The sequence below is a fragment of the Pagrus pagrus genome (assembly GCF_965226575.1).
Source record: "Pagrus pagrus genome assembly, chromosome: 8".
In the NCBI taxonomy this organism is placed as follows: domain Eukaryota; kingdom Metazoa; phylum Chordata; class Actinopteri; order Spariformes; family Sparidae; genus Pagrus; species Pagrus pagrus.
The window spans coordinates 32,981,282-33,001,978 of record NC_140192.1 but is presented as its reverse complement, the minus strand read 5'-3'; the positions used below and the strand labels follow the sequence as shown (position 1 = coordinate 33,001,978).

General features: G+C 41.9%; 1 long non-coding RNA gene across 1 annotated transcript; it reads left to right on the top strand.

Annotated features, from left to right (window-relative positions):
* Positions 1-16,186: 16,186 nt before the first annotated feature.
* On the top strand, positions 16,187-20,381 carry LOC311261244. The gene is made up of 3 exons (XR_014623118.1): positions 16,187-16,432; positions 17,369-17,488; positions 17,592-20,381. It is a non-coding gene; the product is annotated as an uncharacterized lncRNA (long non-coding RNA).
* The last annotated feature ends 316 nt before the right edge of the window (positions 20,382-20,697 follow it).

The window sequence follows — 20,697 nt, the reverse complement described above, 5'->3', positions numbered from 1 at the left end:
TATAACTGGGGTGATAAATGCAACATCTGACATTTAATCTAACACTGAGAGGATCCAGGTTATTGTTAAAGCAGCAGTGCACCACCTGGATATGGTAGGGTTGAAATGAGAAGAAGTAAGGAATGAGCTGAGTGTAAAGTCAAGTCAAGAATCAACATGTGCGGGTTAATACTAATAATTTTACTCCTTCAGTGGAATGCAAGAAACCTGATAGCAAATGGAAAAGACTTTCAACAGTTTATAGCCAGTAGAAGAGAAAAAACAGACATTATATCCATTCAAGAGTCCTGGTTAAAGCTTAAATTGGATTTTGTCTTATATGGATATATTGTAATTAGGCAAGATAGGAAAGATGGTGGAGGTGGAGGATGTGTCATGTTTGTTAGACAACATGACACAGAGTACTAGATGTAGGGAATGAACAGGTATATGTTGGACTAGAAGTGTGGAATGAGAGGAAAAAGTTGGTAGTCATAAATTACTACAACCCATGTAAGAGGCTAGAGTTACACAGACTTGAGGAAATAGAGGGACAGGATAGAAATAATGTTGTATGGTGTGGGGACTGTGGAGGAGTGAGAGAATATATAATAATGGTCAAGTCACAGAAGAATTGTTGGATGGAAAAACATAAGAGTATGTAAACAATGGAAATAAAACAAGATGGATGGATAGATGTTGGCACAAGAAAGGAATCTGTGCATGATCTCACGCTGGTTTCCAGTAATATGGCACCAATATGTAATTGGACTGTGTATCGAGAAGGAACCATAGGGAGTGACCATTACCCAGTGTTATGTAAAGTCAACATTTCTACGTCACTGGCTACAGAAGACAGGGGAGAGAAATGGGTTTTTGAGAAGGCTGATTGGGAGAAACTTCAGAAAGAAAGTGACAAGATACTTGAATCAGATTGATGATAATATAGACATAAAATCAAACAAGCCATAATATCAGCTGCATTAGAAACCATTCCTTAAAGTAAAGGCAGGGTAAAGAGGAAAGCAGTACCATGATGGGATGAGAAGTGTAAATTAGCAGACGGAAATAGAAATAAAGCATTTAAGCTAGTAAAAAGAACACGTAATTTCCAGCAAATTATTCAATACAAACAAGCTCAGGCAGTAGTAAGAAGAACAATAGGACAGGAAAATGGACAATTGGAGGAAGAACTTTGGGAACACCACTCAGGTAGGAGAGGTGTGCGGGAACATTAAAAGGATGAATGGGGACAGGAGGGAGTGGAGTTATCCAGTTTTGAGCAGTGGAAATACGGTTGCAGTAACTAATAAGGAAAAGGCTGAGATAATGGTAGATACCTTTGTTACAGTACACAGCTCCAGTAATTTATCTGAGGAGGGAAGAAGAGGAAGAGAGAAAACCAAAGCTGAAAACTTGCAGGCATTAAGGAGACAGGAAAAATACTGAGGATAAACAAAATGTCCCATTTACAGAGGGGGAATTAAGTAGGGTGCTGGCTAAACCTGGCAAGACTGCACCGGGGAAAGATGAAATATGCTACATAATGTTGAAAAACTTAAGCATAGCAGGACTAAAGAAGTTATAGTATAGTTATAGTATAGAAGAATAAAGTGTGGGAAGAAGGAAGAACCCCATAAATGTGGAAGGAGGCAATAATTATTCTGATAAGGATACCTGGGAAAGATTCTAGTAAACCACTAAACTACAGGCCTTGACGTCACATTTATGTATATTGATGGAGCGTATGGTCAATGAGAGGTTATTATATTTCTTGGATAAGAGAGGCATGGTAGCTACATACCTTTTAGGAAAGGAAGGAAGGATTAAGGAAAGGAAGGGGCACTATGGACCCAGTGTTGTGTCTGGAGGATACGATTAGAAAAGCTCAAGTAAATAAAGACACTGTGGTGGGAGGCATTGTTTTTTGATGTGGAAAAAAGCACAAGACATGTTATGGAGAGAGGGGGGTTGATGATCACATTACATAATATGGGAGTCAAAGTGAACGTTTTTAACTGGATTATGGGCTTTCTGAGAGGAAGATCTATCTAGGTTCAAATAGGATTATAACTGTCAAATAACCATGTTGTAGAGAATGGAACATCTCAGGAGAGTGTTGTAAGTCCCACTTTGTTTTCTGTGATGATAAATGATATATTTGTAAGTTTGCTGATGGATATAGGAAGATCGCGGTTTGCAGATGATGGGGCTCTGTGGAAAAGAAGGAGAAATATGGAACATATAGTAAGTTAAGTTCTTTACAGGAAAGAAACTCAGAGAAGGTCAGAGCTGAGTTGAATGGGATACTGCATCACTGAAATATATATGTGTAGCTCTCATAAGATCAAGGCTAGATTATGGGAGTGTGATATGTGGATCAGCAGCTAAATCTGTGCTTGAGAGACCGGAGAGTATGGTTGGGGGCAGTGAGAACATCACCAGTGGGTGCACTTTAAGTTGAAGCAGGAGAAATACCATCATGTCTCTGTTGGAAACAGCTGACTGTAAACTACTGGATCAATCTGATAAATAGCTAAAAGAGTGTTATAGACCAGTTGAGAAAGGGAAAGGATACAAAAATTAAGTTTTGGATGGATTGGAGATGCAGCAGCCAGAGACTTGGGAGTACATGAAAAACAGTTTTGTCCAACTGTAATATGGTCTGTTCGGTGGTAGATATGAAAGTACTTCAAATCAAGACAAGAAATAAAAGTGCAGATCTGGTGAGTGAGTTTTATTAATTTAAGGAAGTCAAGTACCAAGTTTATGTGCAGGCTTTCTACAGATGGATCAAAGGATTCAATAACGGAAAAAACAGGTTCTGCAGTAGTTCCCAGTCAAGGAAGTGAGATATGCATATGGACATCAAATGATATAAGTGTATACTGTTGAGCTGTATACCATATTTATAGCTCTAGAATGGGTTGGAAAAAACAAATCTGAAAAGGTCCTAGTTTGAAGTGATTCAGTCTCTGCTCTGTACAATCTTGGGTCAGGTATATCAAGTGATCGCCAGGATTTACTTTATGAAATAATGTCAATACATACAAGAATCAGGAGACAAGGTGCTGAGGTCATATTTATCTGGGTTCCTGCTCATATAGGAATTGTAGGTAGTGAAAGAGTGGACAAATTAGCCAAACAAGCTGTGGAAAGTGCATTGTACAAAAGAAAATCAATAAAGAGTGGCAGCAGCACTGGGATCGGGAGATAAGAGGAAGACATTTATATTCCATTCAAAACAGAGTTGGTGTAGTGACAAGTAGAGGAAGAAAACAAATGACAAGATTAAGAATAGCACACAGTAATCTGAATGGCACACTTCACATTATAGGGAAGCATCCAAATGTTTTTTGTGATCATTGTCAGCTACCAGAAACTGTAGAACATGTGCTTGTTAAGTGCAGGAAATATGTAGTATAGAGAAAGGACATGGTGGAAGGAATGAAAAGATCAGGGTTAAATAGAGCCGGAGTAAAGAGCATATTGGGGTGTGGTGGAAGCGGACGAGGTAGAAGATGCTTCAGTCTCCTAATCAGAGGTGTCAAAAGTATTCACATTCATTACTCAGGTAGTATTCAAGTACTCAAGTATAGATACTAGGGTTTAAAAATACTTCTATAGAAGTTGAAGTATCAACTCAAGCTTTTTACTCAAGTAAAAGTGTAAAAGTACTGGTTTAAAAACTACTTAAAGTATACAAGTAAAAGTAATGTAAGGGAAAAAAATGCCATCAAGGACAAACGCTTAGGCCGTGCCACAGGGGCCACTACCCCACCTCCCCAAAAAAACATTTTTCTAAAGGCCATAATGACTACAATGTTATATTAAAATGTTAATGTTGAAAAATTTGGGATGCACTAGGCTACCTGTTTCAGCCTCATATATGCCCATTGTAAATGAAAGCATTTTAGTACAATGCAAATACATTAAAGAACCATATATGTGTACTACTGAGCATTAACATCTGTGACATTTTGCTTGAGTTCTCTTGAGTCTCTGCCACGGACATCTTTGTACTAGGCTACATACATAAAGTCCGCTATGTCCTTGCTGGAGTGTGACGTGATTTGTGTCATGTGCAGGGGCGATGGATCGCGTACAAACCAATAGGGTGTCGGACAGGGTTGGAATTTCATCATTTTAGGGGCAAGGCCATTTGGCCTTCACTTTTTTTTTTTTAGGGGCACCAAGGCCACATGACAGGGCACAAAGGCCATTGAGTAACATTCAATGGTTTTACCTTTCAGATTGATACCATAACATCCTAATTTATAATAAGACATGGATTATGTATTAAAACATTTTTTAATACCAATATCAAGTTAATGTTACATTAGAAAAAAGTACATCCAAAAAAGAGTGTAAAAGAGTGTAATTCACACAGAAAGAGGCGTGACGGTACCAGTCCCGGCGGCATGGGCGGGCATTGGCGGGCCGTGCCCGCCCTGGGCTGGAAGCTGTTTATTTTATATGGGTTTTGTTTTTTACCTCGGAGTGGCCAACGCTCTATTATTCCTATCTTGGTTTGTCGATCATACAATTCAACCAATCCAACCAACGAACGAAGGCAACGTGCTGGCCAATTACAGGTGGTGGGGGGACGGGTCACTGACTCATACTCATGAGAGGGTAAAGCTGTTAGTACTTGACGTTCATGGTCGCAGTTGCTCATAGAGTCGCTAGTTAGCTGTGGCGTTTGGTATGGATATCCGTAGTTTTTTCCAAAAAAATACGCGGACAAGAAGTGATGACGTGAACAGGAGCGAGCAGGAAGCAGCGCCATTCACTTCTACTGGAAACGTAAGCACTGAAGTCAATAGTAACACTGGAGTAAACATTCGTGCTAGGAGAGGTAGCTACAGCAGCTAGGGAGCACAAGGAGCAGCACCGAGCAGTGTAACTCATCTGCATGGAAGAAACGTGAGTGACCACGTCGACAACAACGACAACAACACAGAGGTTCACAGTAACATTACAGCTGTGAGGAACAGCAACAGGCCATTGCAGCCTGCTGACCTTGGCACTGAAGAGCCCCAAAGACCACTCATGCAGAGCTTTTCTTTGTGCCTTTTCTCAGGGAAAAAAGGTCATTCTGCAGTTCCTGGTTTGGAAGCTTTCCCTGGCTGGAGTACTCAGTTCAAGCAGATGCTGCATACTGCTACCCATGCAGAATGTTTCAGGGACCCAGACACAGTGATCAAACTTTCAGTGTAACTGGTTTCCACGACTGGAAGCATGCAATGGAAAACGGAAAGGGCCTAAACAGGCATGCCGCATCCAAAGAGCACCTGACTTGTGAAGCCACGTGGAGGGACAAGGAAAGACGGATTCACACAAGTAAGGAAATCTCAACACTAATTAACACTGATCAACTGCAGCGCAACAGATATTGGCTGCATTTCCCAGATTCGTTAAGAAGCTCTTAAGTGCTAAGATCTTCTTAGGAGCGCTCTTAAGAATGCTGTGAAAGAAGGATGTGTTTCCCAGAGTCGCTCTTAGCTTAAGAAGATCTTTCACTAAGAAGGAAATGTAAGATCGAGCTGACCCACTCTTAACAGCCTTCTTAGCGACCAAATGCTCAGTGATCAAGCCGCGTCAGGGAAATTTATATCCTCCACTTTTCGAAATAATAAAACAATGCTCAATGTTGAAATGCGCTCATAGCTGCGGACCACTGGCGCAAGAAACATAGGCTAATAGTAGATGAAAAAAAAAACTTTTTATTGAATTACACGTTTAAGTTTTCCTCACACATCTGCATATATGAGTTTATAGTACTACACATAAAAAACAACAACCCTGTGGCATTTCACAGATATCAAGGGAACAGATTTAATTGAACTCAGCTGAACCTCATCCAGAGAGGCTTCACCTGCTACTCTATATAAATGCGTTGCCAAAGTCCGCGCGTGTGAGAAACCATGGCTGCAATACAGCACATTCTCGCTGCGAACCAACAGCGTCGCCGTGCGCGAAGCCAGACGGTTTACATAAATGCATACGTGCGTCAGCACTTCTCCCCACTGGACGTGCTGTCAGACCGGGCTGTCCAGGCAAAGTACCGGCTGCCCCATGCAGAGATCCAACGGCTGATCACTCTGGTGTCTCCACACATCCAGAGAGCAACCCGCTGCAATTTTGCCCTCAGCCCGGAGGTGCAGCTCCTGGCTGCGCTGCATTTTTACGCAGTTGGGAGCTTCCTGGAGGTGGTGGGGGACGGCACCGGCCTCAGCAAGGCATCGGTGTCACGGAGTGTGGCAGCTGTGACACCGATTCTCCTGCGCCATGCCCGGACCCACATAAAGTTGCCCACCACACGGGACGAGGTCCGCCAGGTCCACCAAGGGTTCCACGCAGTGGCTGGGACCCCCCGGGTGATCGGTGTGGTGGATGGCACCCTCATTCCAATTCACCCCCCCCATACACGATACATACGTAGCCTAATCACCTGTGTGGGGGGACCACGGGGCGCTGTGTGTGACTTATGCGCTGATAAAGAGGTGGGTGATCGATTTGCCTGGCATCGATTGATTCAGTTTCAGCAGCACCGCGGTGGACAGCTCCCACTAAGAGCTTCTTAAGAAGCTTCTTTGGCTTGATCTTAAGGTTCTCCTAAGAAGGCAGTTAAGAACGCATCTGGGAAACACCCGTATCTTAGCGCTCCCTCTTAGCCGAACCCTTCTTAAGAGCCTTCTTAAGTCCTTAAGAGCGATCGAATCTGGGAAACGCGGCCATTATCTGTCTGCAATTATTGATGTTATGGAGTTCCTTGCTGTGAACCAACTGCCCTTTAGAGGTGACCATGACGCATACAGTGCTATGAATGAGGATGGATGTGGGCTATTTTATTCTCTATTTGAGTTTGCACTAAGGAAAGATGCTGAATTAGCAAACATAGCAAAAACTTTTCCTCGTAATGCAACATACACAAGTCATGACATTCAAAATAACTTGTGATGTGATGAGTGCTTTAGTAAGAGAGCACATTGTGAAAGAAGTTGGTGAATCATTCTACACTTTAAAAGTGGACGGAACCAGAGACCCAACAGGGAGAGAGAATATATCCATAGTTCTCCGCTTTCTGAACGAACTGTGCGAACTAACTGAGCGACTCCTAACAATAGCCACTGCTGACCAGGGAGATGCAGTTACATTGACTGACACCATCTTAGGAGAACTGACCACAGCTAGCCTGAGCCCTGAGAAAATCATCAGTCAGGTGTATGATGGGGCCTTGCTCATGTCGGGTACAGAGGGGTATAGAAACTGCTGCAGCAAAAACTGGACAGAGAGATACCATATGTCCACTGTTATAATCATCAGCTGCATTTGGTGGTCACCCATGCCCTGGCAGTTGAAAAGGCCATGATGGACTTCTTACGTGTGTGTAACATGCTGTACAAGTTCTGCAGAAAACCAACTGTTGCCATTCTCTACAAAGGAGAGACACTCAAGCGCCTATTAGACCAACGCTGGACTGGACATTCTGCCACAGGTATGTAGATGGTGCATAAGATCCTTGCATATCTTGATCCCCCAAACAAGATGTTGCAGTCCGAAGACATGGATCTGCTTACAGGTGAAATTATTAATGTAGATGGTGAAAAAGTATACCTACTTCTGAGCAAAATAAGAATAATAATAATAAACTATTTGTATAGATCCTTCCATGCAAGAAATGCAGCTCTTTACAACAAAGAGTTACATGCACTAGGTGCTTTACAATGAACATAAAACATGTTAAAAAGAGATGAATGAAAATAACAAAAAAGAGTAAAAATAAAACACATAGCTTCAGCTCTATTTCTGATTCAGTAGAAGCAGTTTGAGATAAACTTGTTAACCCATTTTTAAAGGATTTGCAATAAACTCCATTTTAGAGGTCTCTTAAAATTCAATCAACTTTAAATAATCTTTAAAATCACTCAGTTAATTTTGTCAATTGATCACTTATAGTATCTTCTAAAAAATTAATCACTTATGTTGTGGGCATCCCCACAGGAAGAACAATTGTTTGATATGTATGTTACACAATATTTTAGAACTTATAGCTGGATTTGTTTGTTTTGTTTCATTTCCCTGTGTCTTTTCATGCAATGCTGCACTTTAAGTTGTGTTATATTCTGTATAGTAACAATAAGGTTTTTTTTTATTTTCTTCTAGGTTTGCAGCTCATCCGCAGTGCATGCACCTGTCTTGAGAATATCCGCACTAAGACTGATTCCAGGCAATCCTAGCGCATTGTGACAGTGTCACAAAAAGGCCATCAAAAAGAAAACGCTCACAAAACACTGCCTTTGCTGACTACGTTGTTGAGAAAATCAGCACACATGTAGATTGTAATGATGAAACAGAACTACGCAGGATTTATTATAGTTGCATTGACTCAGTATGTGGGGAAATGAAAAATCACTTCGGGAAACATAACTGTGAACTGATGGAGGCACTAAATGCCCTGGTTCCTGTGCAAGCCACATTCTTGGATGTCAGCAAGGTGAAGCCTTTACTTGACCTCAACGAGACACCTGCTCTGGACTCTGAATTCGAGGTGGCCCGCAACTTCCTTAGGACACAAATGCAGTCTTCTCCACCAGATGGGGAGAAGTGGACAATGAAACAGGTGATTAAGGCTAGGCAAAAGTTCAGTATTGTTTTTATTGTATTCAAAAATCTTAAAAAGCTACAAGGCTCCTTTAGAATTATTAAATAGCCTATATTGTCATGGCATGGTCATTTGGTGACCTTTAAAACAAACTGATATTTTTCAGCATCAGGGCTTCATCAAGCAGTCAAACAGATCACACATCACACCTAACATGATTTGGGTCAATGAGATGAGAATTTATTTGATTGTTCAAACTACTGTAATTTTGTGTACCTTATTGTAAAGTGTTACCATTGTTCAACATGATGTTGCATTATATTGTTATCTGGGGAATCATTATGGTTGTAATGATATTGATTTCAACCTTATTTCTCCATCCTCACAGATTTTGAAACAGTTCCAGAGGTCGCTGGAAGCAATGCCTACCGTCTTGACAGCATTTAAACAGAGTGACGCCGAGATCGAAAAGTGGCCAAAGGTATGTCGATTGCTGCTCAGCGGCTTATGCCGATGCCTAGAGCCTTATGCCGTTCCTCGGAGAGGTGGCCAAAGTTATGTCGATTGCTGCTCAGCGGCTTGTACCGATGCCTAGCCTTATGCCGTTCCTCGGAGAGGTGGCCAAAGTTATGTCGATTGCTGCTCAGCGGCTTATACCGATGCCTAGAGCCTTATGCCGTTCCTCGGAGAGGTGGCCAAAGTTATGTCGATTGCTGCTCAGCGGCTTATACCGATGCCTAGACTCTTATACCGTTCCTCGGAGTGGTGTGCCGCTGTTATGCCGCTGATATTCCACCGACACATGACGGTGTGTGTCGCTACAGACTGTTATGATTCTGAGAGACTGTTGGATGGGTACCGCCCCCTGATGGATATGCAAATAGAATGCCACTGGGCTGGTTTTACGACAAGTCCTGCCGTAAATGTATACATTGTTGTAGTCTTTTTTGACAATGCTAACTTAACACATTGCTGCAAATAAAGGAACGTAGGCTATGTGTTTCTTTTGGATATTATGTTGGTGGGATGTAGGCATATAGACAGTAATTACACGTGGGATTCTTGCGATATGATAGCAAAGTAATATGTCTAAATTTGGGTCTATAAACTACTTAAAGCTAATGAAAGCGATAGCCTTAGCTAACATGGCTACTGTTAGCCCAGCCACCGTAGCCAGTCTGACTAATCGATAGCAGAAACTTTGAGCCAACCAACTATAGTTAAAACATATCTCAATGTACAGTGAACATGATACATAATGAATGTATAGTGAACATGATTCATAATAAATGTATAGTGAACATGATACATAATGTGCCACAATGGTTAATGTTCGACGAAGTAGATTTTATACGAAGTAATGTATTCTTGTGTTCTCCTAGTAAAGGAAACCTGTCAATAAGTATTGTTTAGTTGGCTCAAAGTTTCTGCTATCGATTAGTCAGACTGGCTACGGTGGCTGGGCTAACACAGTAGCCATTGGGCTAACACAGTAGCCATGTTAGCTAAGGCTATCTCTTTCATTAGCTTTAAGTAGTTTATAGGCCCAAATTTAGACATATTACTTTGCTATCATATCGCAAGAATCCCACGTTTAATTACTGTCTATATGCCAACATCCCACCAACATAATATCCAAAAGAAACACATAGCCTACGTTCCTTTATTTACGGCAATGTGTTAAGTTAGCATTGTCAAAAAAGACTACAACAATGTATACATTTCCCATCCAACAGTCTCTCAGAAGCACAACAGTCTGTAGCGACACACACCGTCATGTGTCGGTGGAATATCAGCGACATAACAGTGGCACACCACTCCGAGGAACGGTATAAGAGTCTGTGGATCGGTATAAGCCGCTGAGCAGCAATCGACATAACTTTGGCCACCTCTCCGAGGAACGGCATAAGGCTAGGCATCGGTATAAGCCGCTGAGCAGCAATCGACATAACTTTGGCCACCTCTCCGAGGAACGGCATAAGGCTCTAGGCATCGGCATAAGCCGCTGAGCAGCAATCGACATACCTTTGGCCACTTTTCGATCTCGGCGCTACTGTTTAAACATGGCCCGACTTTCGGAGCAAGCACCGCGTCCTGTGAAAATTCATTTTCCAATCTTAAAAATGTCTTCACAGAGCATCGCCAAACCATGATTCATCAACGCAAGGCCAACCTATCCAGTTAGCATTTGAGAAGAACTTGACTGGAAAATTTAGGAATGAGTGGAAGGACATTGTTTTAAGAAGGTTTCACAGTCCACAGACGCCGCCTGCCACTCTACTAAAAGTGGGTAAACTTTGTGTCTCTCTCTCTCTCTCTCTCTCACACACACACACATTTACACACACACACACACACACACGCACACACACACACACACACACACACACCTCACAGATACACAAACTTAGGTTACTTGTAGGCAGAAGGGTAACACTGCTTTGTTCTGCTCCTTGTGCTCCCTAGCTGCTGTAGCTACCTCTCCTAGTATGAATGTTTACTTCAATGTTCAGGTTGACATCAGTGCTTCTGTTTCCAGGAGAAGTGAAGCTGTATGGTGCTATCTGCATGCCCCAAACCTTGTTGCTGGTCTTCTTGAATAAATGCTTGAGTTGAATAAATGGACACAGCACTACACTATTTTGTTTGTTTGTTTTTTAGATTTTGGGATGAACTGCTCCTTTTTAGTAGGAGGAAAATTATTTCTCCGCACTGTTGGAGTGGTCAGAGAGCCATTGTTCAGCCTGAAGCAAATAAAATGTAGGTTGAAAAAGTCTGCCCCCCTGAAAAAATGTAATGCCCCCCCCCTAAATTTTTTTCTGCAGCCGGGTCTGGACGGTACACGTCACGATGATGACGTGTGTGTTCCTGTTAATCTAAACATGTACCTGCTGACTGTTTATAATCATATGGATGCTGTTATAATGTGTTGTGATTGGGATCCTGACCCACCAAACACCCTGGAAAGTGACTCTATCACTTGGAGGGAGGCTGTTTATGGGGGAAAGTTCACTTAAGTCTTCACCGCGACAAACAGTTGGTGAGTTAGAGTGTTTTGCCGGGGACAGACGCTGTTTTTCGGGCAGAAATGTGACGAAGAGTTGGTCGGACAGACACTTCTCCACGAATAACTGCGGTATTTTTTTCCTCATATAAGTTGCCAAAGACACGACCAGTTACTACGTTACTGTTGTATGGTCACGTAATGTTGCTTTGTGGGACATTTATCTATATTTTGTTAAGGGAAGGATCTGTACAGTTATCAGACAGTGAACACCAGACCGACACACCCTCGCTCCGGCGCGCCGAGCAAGATAGGGGAGATAATATATGCCAAGATCCTGAATGATGGCAACCTATTTGTGAGATGTGCGAATGAAGAACAACTTGAGAAAGCACTTAAAATAAAGGAGATAGGGAAACTTAAGGTGGCAAGCACATGGCGGGTGGGAGCACAAAATGGTGGTGGATGTAAAGGAGTAATTACTGGGGTGCCAATGAGTGTGAGTATGGAGGAACTAAAGAGAAGTCTCAAAGGAGGAAAAATAATGAGTGCACTAAGAATGAAAACGACTAAAGAAGGAGTGAAAAAGGAAAGTGAAACGGTACTGATTGAATTTGAAGTAGAGAATATACCAAAGAAGGTGTTCCTGGGTTTTATGAGTTACCCAGTGAGAGTATATGTGCCAAAGCCACTGAGGTGCTTTAATTGCCAAAGGTTTGGACACACAGCCCAAAACTGTAAAGAGCAGAGGAGATGTGCTAGGTGTGGGGGTGACCATGAATATGGAAAGTGTGGAACAGGGGTGCAACCAAAATGCTGTAGCTGTGAAGGTGCTCATAATGTGGCATATGGTGGATGTGAGGTTATGAGACGGGAAAATAAAATCCAAAAAGTAAGAGTGGAAAGAAGGATCACATATGCAGAAGCTGTGAGGGTGTCAAGAGATCAGAACAATGTTACAAATGAACAAGGAGCAAGGGGGAGTCAAGAGCTACAACAAAGCACAGAGGACAGGGTTTATGTGGACAAAAGGGCTTTAGTAACATTCATTGCAGGAGTGATTAACAGTACGGCTGAAGTAAAATCAAAAAATGATCAAATTCAGCTGGTTGTCAAAGCAGCAGTGAATCATTTGGGACTAATGGGACCGACATGGGAAGAAGTGAGGGAGAACCTCACTAATCAGTCAAGCCAGGAAGCATCATGGATTGCTTAATACTAATTATGGTAATTCTATTACAATGGAATGCCAGAAGCTTACTGGCCAATGGCCAGGAATTCAAGCATTACATTAAAGAAATGGATGTAAAACCGGATGTGGTATGTATACAGGAAACCTGGTTAAAACCAACCTTAGATTTTGTGGTACATGGATATGCAGTAATAAGGAATGACAGGAATCATGGAGGAGGAGGAGGTTGTGCAACACTCATCAAACAAGAAATCCCATATTGGAAAAGGGAGATAATCAGGAATACATAGTTGTGGAAATTTGGGAGGGAGAGGAGGAGGTGGTTATAATTAACTACTACAATCCATGCAAAAGGTTGGATTTGGATATGTTACTAGGTATACAAGGACAAAACAGACGCAAAGTGATATGGTGTGCAGATTTCAATGCTCACAGTACAATTTGGGGGGGTTCACATACAGACTCAAACGGGAAAGTAATTGAAGAGTTGATGGAAGATAGGGATTTGGTCTGTATGAACGATGGTAGAGGAATGAGGGTAAACGTAACAACAGGCACTGAATCTGCGTTAGACATCACATTAGTGTCTAATCCCCTGGCTGGAGTTAGTAACTGGGAAGCTTTGACAGCTACAACAGTAGGCAGTGATCACTATCCTGTATCATGCTCTGTGGGAGAAAGAGTGGAAGTGAGCCCAGGTGGTAAAATCTCAAAGTGGGTTTTTGGGAAAGCAGATTGGGATAAATTCCAGAAGTTGAGTGAGGAAACAATGACAAGGATTGACATTTCTGGAAAAATAGATACATTAAATAATCAGGTAACATCAGCAATTATTATGGCAGCAGATGAATCTATACCCAGGAGTAAAAATAAGATGAAAAGAAAACTGGTACCATGGTGGACAGAGGAGTGTCGTCAGGCGGTAAGAAACAGAAACAGAGCATTCAGACAAGTTAAAAGAACCCATAACATGCAGCATTTGATTAACTATAAGAAGGCACAGGCAGTGGTGAGAAGAACGATACGTCAAGCTAAAAGGGCAAGTTGGAGGAATTTTAGCAACAAAATAGGAAGAACGACACTGGTGGGAGAGGTATGGGGAATTATAAAGAAGATGGGAGGAGACAGAAGGGAATGGGAATATCCAGTTATGACATCTGAGGAGGTAACAGCGGTCTCCAATAGGGATAAGGCAGAGATCATGGCCAAGTCATTCACAAAGATACACAGTTCAGAAAATTTGTCAGAAGAAGGGAGAAGGAGAAAGGAAACAACAATGAATCAACATCCAGGTGTGTTAGACAGAAGGGAAGAAACAGGTGATATAATTGATAAAGCATTCACTTTGGCAGGGATGGTGAGAGCAATAAATAGATCAAGACCAACGTCTCCAGGGAAAGATCAGGTATGCTATGTTATGCTGAAACATCGAGGGGAAGGAGGGCTCTCGAAGTTGCTGTACCTTTATAACAGAGTGTGGGAGGAGGGAAAACTACCAAGCACATGGAAAGAAGCAGTAATGATTCCGATAAGGAAACCTGGTAAGGATCCATCCAAACCAACTAGTTACAGGCCAATAGCACTAACATCAAATATATGCAAGATAATGGAAAGGATGATAACAGAAAGATTATCATATGATATTGAAAAGAGAGGAATGCTGGCAAGTTATCAGAGTGGGTTTAGGAAAGGAAGACACACCATGGACTCAATAATAAGGCTAGAGACTGAAATAAGAAAGGCCCAGGCAAATAAAGAATCAGTAATTGCAGTGTTTTTTGATATAGAAAAAGCCTATCACATGATGTGGAAGGAAGGATTGTTAATCAAGCTGCACAAAATGGGTGTTGGTGGGAGAGTTTTTAACTGGATAAAGGATTTTCTGTTTGGAAGGAAAATTCAAGTACGGATGGGATCAGACTTGTCAAATCAATACACGGTTGGAAATGGCGCACCACAAGGTAGTGTGATAAGCCCGCTACTTTTCATCATTATGATCAACGATATCTTCTCTAAGATACCAGCGGACATAGGTAGATCACTATTTGCGGATGATGGGGCCTTGTGGAAAAGAGGAAGGAACATGGAGTATTCAATCAGGAAAGTACAAGGAGCAATTAATGAGGTGGTGGAGTGGGGTTACGATTGGGGATGTAGGTTTTCAGTAGAAAAAAACTCAAACAGTCTTTTTCACCAGGAAGAGAATTAAGGAAGGGATGAAACTAAGGATGTACAGGAAAGAATTAGAAAGGGTTGGATCATTTAAGTTTTTGGGAGTTGTTTTTGATTCACGGTTAACATGGATAGACCATATCAGGAGAATAGAGGAAAAATGCAAAAAAGTAATAAATGTGATGAGATGTTTGACTGGTAGGGAATGGGGAGCAAGTTGCTCATCATTAAAAAGTATGTATGTGGCATTGATAAGATCTGTGTTGGACTACGGAAGTGTTGCATATGGATCAGCAGCCAGGTCTCATGTAAAGAGACTGGAAGTGATACAGGCACAGGCACTGAGAGTATGCAGTGGGGCTTTTAAAACATCACCAGTGCCTGCACTGCAAGTAGAAATGGGAGAAATGCCATTGGAAGTGATAAGGATGCAACTGATGGCAAATTACTGGGCTAATTTGCAAGGACACAAAGATTCTCACCCCACAAAAGGAGTGTTGCAGGAGTGCTTGGAGAATGGGAGAAATCAGAGGGATAGTTTTGGTTGAGTAGGGAATGATATTGCCAAAGAATTTGGAGTAGTCGATATGAGGATAAGCCCTTTAGTAGTTTATCCGGTGGTGGCTCCATGGATGCTGGTGTGGCCGGATATAGACTGGTACTTGTTAGAGGTGAAAAGGAAAGGTAAAGGAAAAATTGATTTGGTAAGTGCATTCAAACACCATGTTCTGAAAGAATATAGTGATTTTTACACAGGTGTATACTGACGGTGCTAAGAAACCTGAGACAGGAGTGACAGGGTATGGGGTGGCAATACCAGTAAAAGGAATTGGAATCAATAGAAGAACATCCAATAAATTAGGCGTTTATACAGTGGAGATGTTGGCAGTATTGGTTGCACTACGGTGGGTGGAAAAAACAAGACAAGATAAGGTGCTGATATGCTCAGATTCAACCTCAACCCTAGCAAGTATAAGGTCATTCCATTCAAACAGCCGTCAAGACATACTATACGAAGTCCTTCAGTCAGTCACAAGAATAGCAAATCAGGGAGGTCAGGTAAAATTTCTGTGGGTTCCAGCGCATGTAGGAGTGAGGGGGAATGAGCAGAGGCGGAGCTAGAGGGGAGGCCGGGGTAGCACTGGACCCCCCTGAAATCTGATTGGACCCCCCAGGTGCCCCCCCAGATGATTGACATATCACGCACCGCACGTCTTGTCGAAAGGAGCCAGTTGCATTTTGAAATCAGTGATGCCTATTGACTGCTAAGTCCCTCCTGTACAGTAGTTGGCGCTATGTACCACAAAGAGTTGTAATCCACATTTATTAGGAGAAGAAGAAGAATCGCCACAGAAGAAGAGGAAGATTTGAACTACAGGACCGTTGCTGGAGTGCCTTGAGCCAGATTTGAACGAGAAGAGAAGAGAAAAGAAGAAGGATAAATAGCCTTCATGGACAGTGAAATCCTCAATCTAAAGTAAGTTTTACGGTGGTGTCCTAATGAGTCGCTGTTTAAAATCACTTTTGTGTTCAGATAGGAGATCGTTTTGCTAGAAGCCACGGGTATAAAGCTAACGTTAACATTAAGTTACATCTCATGGCGTCTACAGCCGCTCCACATTAACGTCTAACGTTACATTTAAATCGGGTTGCTGCTTAGGATACATTTACATATTTCTCCGTGATTTTAGAGGAATGAAACTAGCAGACAATCAGCCAGCTAGCTGTTTTATGCTCTGTTGGCTCAAATGAAATGTAACGTGAAGGGCGGTGGGGGGCTATAGGGTAACGGGGGTTTATCCTTCACGTCTTGCCCTTTATTATGTCTCTATGCTGTTGTTGGTATACTTATATGTTTGTATATATATAAATATATAAAACTGAAAATAAAATATATTAAAAATGTAACGTGAAGATGGTAGCCAGCCTGTCAACTATCTGAAAAGTTTGAATATTAAACTTACATCTACAGTGGTCTATTTCTCCTGACATTTTTAGGCCTGAAGTGGGGATTTAATAACATTGTGCAATTATCAGTGATGCTAGGAGTAACAAGACTGGCTAATTTTTTCATAGGGTCAGTTGAGAATGAAAAGACAGGGGGACAAGATATATGACTTCTTTTTAAAGAGAAGCAAGTCAGGCAAAGATGAGGCAGACATACAGACAGAACTCAGCTCTGCCATCAGCAGTCCTGGCAGCTCCCATCCTGGGACTAGTCAGGAGAGAGAATGTGAGGCACAATACAGCCCATCATCACCAGGTCAGAGCATCTACAGAAGCAGTCACAATCACATGCTCAGTTCAGTAATTTTAAGTTTAGTTTTAGATATTTTGAAATGTTGGTTACTGATGTGTGTTGTTTTTTCAATGGTGGTTGCATTTTTAATAATAATAATTTTATACAATGTAGTTCCATCGAAGGAGGACACAGAGGCCTCTGATTCTGAGGAGGATGTTGGTGAGCCAGAAGGACCAGACCCAGAGCCAGCTGTGTCCAGCACTGCTTTTGCTTGTCCAAGAGGACCCAGTGGTAGGTCTACTTACCTGAAACTTACTAGTTAGCTGCAGTTATCATCTAATAATCTTCTGGATCCCTTAACTGTGTTTCCATGACCATTTTATTTGTATTCCAGATATTTCAAGATGCAAAGAGGAGGGTCCAGTTCAACCGTGTCTGACACAATTCCCTAGAACTCAGCATGGATCAAGGAAGAGAGCATTCTGCAGTGCCTGGTACAGAGCCAATTCTTGGCTCGAATACTCAATCCTTAAAGACTCCTCCTACTGCTTTGCGTGTAGACATTTTTCCCTGCCTAATACACCAGACTCTGCCTTTGCCTCAGAGTCAGGCTTCTCCAATTGGAAAAAGGCGTTGTCAAAGGAGGCTGGGTTTAAACTCCACTCAAAATCAGAGATGCATGTCAATGCAATGTATGCATGGAATCAGTGTAAAAAAGCTACTGAGATGAACACAAGCATGTTAAACTCTTTGAACATGAACCGACAAAAAAAAGTGGAAGAAAATCAACATTATGTGAAAACAATAGCAAATGTGCTTCTTTTGACTGCAACGCAAAATATAGCACAGAGGGGCCATCGAGAGTCCTCAGACTCTCAGAATAAGGGGAACTTTTTGGCCATACTAGATGAGATAGCGAAGCATGACCAATTTATTGAAAAAAGGCTGGATGCATGTGGGAATGCTAAGTACACAAGTCACCAAATCCAAAATGAAATTCTTCAGGACTTAGCTGAGATGGTACAGAGTGAAATCATAAAAGAGGTGAAAGAAAATGAAGTGTTCAGTGTCATTGCAGATGAAACAAAAGACTTGCAAAAAAAGGAACAAATGTCTTTGGTTGTACGGTATTATTACAATGGTGCCATCCACGAAAGCTTCCTATCCTTCCAGGCAGCTGAAAGCCTTGATGCAGCAGGTCTCAGTAAAATGATCGTCAGTAGTCTAGAGAGACATGGTCTGGACTACAGAAATAACCTTGTGGGACAAGGGTACGACGGTGCATCCGTCATGAGCGGGAAACATTCTGGAGTATCTGCAAGAATTCAAAGCAATGCCAGATTTGCATTTTACGTTCACTGTAATGCGCATTGCTTGAATTTAGTTCTTGTTGATGCTACAAAAGCAGTGCCTGAGGTTGTTGACTTTTTTGCACTTCTGCAGCAGCTGTATAACTTTGTGTCTGGCTCTTATGTGCATCTGAAGTGGCTTGCTGTCCAGAAAGAGCTGTATCCATTGCAGCAGCCCAGGGAGCTACAGGCACTTACAGACACAAGGTGGGCATGCAGATACACAGCATGCCGTAATCTGAGGGACAGACTTCCAGCAGTTCTGAGACTGTTGCAGGATCTTGCACTTGAAAGACGTGGAGAAAGATCAGTGGAGGCCAGGGGTCTTCTTTCTCAGATAGACTTACAGTTCATAGGGCTTTTGGTAACCTTTTGTAAAGTGCTTGGTGATGCCAAATGTCTTTCTGACATGCTCCAGTCCAGCACTCTTGATCTAGCAAGGGCTGTTGATCTCGTAGATGCACTTACAGACACTTTCCAGGACTACAGAACTGAGAATCACTTTGATGAACTATGGAAAGAGGTTGAAGAGCTTGCTGAGCAGTGCAAAATCGGTGTACAAACACACTCTAAAAGACATCCTAGAATAAGCTCAAGATTTCTTGACTCACTGGTGATGAGCACGGTAGGACAGAGAAACTGTGATGATGAGGGCTTCCCCAGATCACTCTTTTATAAGGTGATTGACTGTCTCATAACTGAGCTGAAGAGGCGTTTTTCAAAGAAAAGTTGTGAGATCATGCAAGGTGTGCAGTCTCTGAACCCAAAGAGTGCAACTTTCTTAAATGAGGAGCCTCTGTTTGCGTTTGCACAGACCTTTGAGTCAGACCTCAGTGACCTCAAACATGAGGTTCACCAAACCAAGCGACTTCTTGACAGGAGAGTGAAAAGTGGATTAGACAGACCATCTACTTTGCTTGACTTTATTGTGTTTCTTGAACCTTACAAAGAGGTTTTCCATGAGATATTCAGACTTTGCAAGATTGCTGTTGTTAGTCCAGTCAGTACTGCTTCCTGTGAGAGAAGCTTCTCTGCTTTAAAACTCATTAAAACTCACCTCAGGACAACAATGGCTGATGACAGGTTAAGTCACCTTGGAACTCTCAGTATCGAGTCAAGGAGGGCACGTGCCCTTAACATGGATGACTTTGTGAAGCATTTTGCGACTTCTCACCACAACCGGAGGATTATGCTTTTCTGAACCTGCATACGGTAGTTTGGCACTTATATAGTGTCTCTGGTCATGACTAAGCTCTTCACTATGTTCTACTTAGACCAAGGTTAGTTTGGCTGTCAGACGGTACCCCTGGTCATAGTTAAAACCTGCACTATGTTCAAATTATACTCTTCACTATGTTCTACTTAGACCAAGGTTAGTTTGGCTGTCAGACGGTACCCCTGGTCATAGTTAAGTGTGTGTGTGTGTGTGTGTGTGAGTACCAGAGAGAGAGAGAGCATTTTCACCATTTTTGTAAAAATGATGTCATTATTGAAAAAATGTTGCCAAGTTGTGTTTTACATTTTGTACATTGTTAATAAACTGCAAAGTATACTCTTCACTATGTTCTACTTAGACCAAGGTTAGTTTGGCTGTCAGACAGTACCCCTGGTCATAGTTAAAACCTTCACTATGTTCAAATGTTCAAAAATGGTGTCAAATTGTTTGATATATTGATGCCTTTTTTGTGTGTGTGTGTGTGTGTGTGTGTGTGTGTGAGTAACTGTGTGTGAGTACCAGAGAGAGAGAGCATTTTTGTAAAAATGTCATTATTGAAAAATTGTTGCCAAGTTGTGTTTTACATTTTGTACATTGTTAATAAACAGCAAATTATACACACAAATCTAATCTCCTGGTGCTTAGTATGTACATTTCAACATTAAGAGACTCAGATTGCAATTCATTGGTCAAGAAACAAATTGATTGTCATAGTCTGTGGACCCCCTGAAATAGCCTTGGCCACCCCCTGGCCACCCCAAGGATAAAAGTCTAGCTCCGCCACTGGGAATGAGAGGGTGGATGAGTTGGCAAAGAGGGCTCTAAAGAAAGGAAATATAGAAATGCAAATTAATATCAGTAAAGCAGAGGTTAAATGTGTAATCTGGGAAAAAAACAACCAAATGTGGCAAGAAAGGTGGGATAGAGAGGAGAAA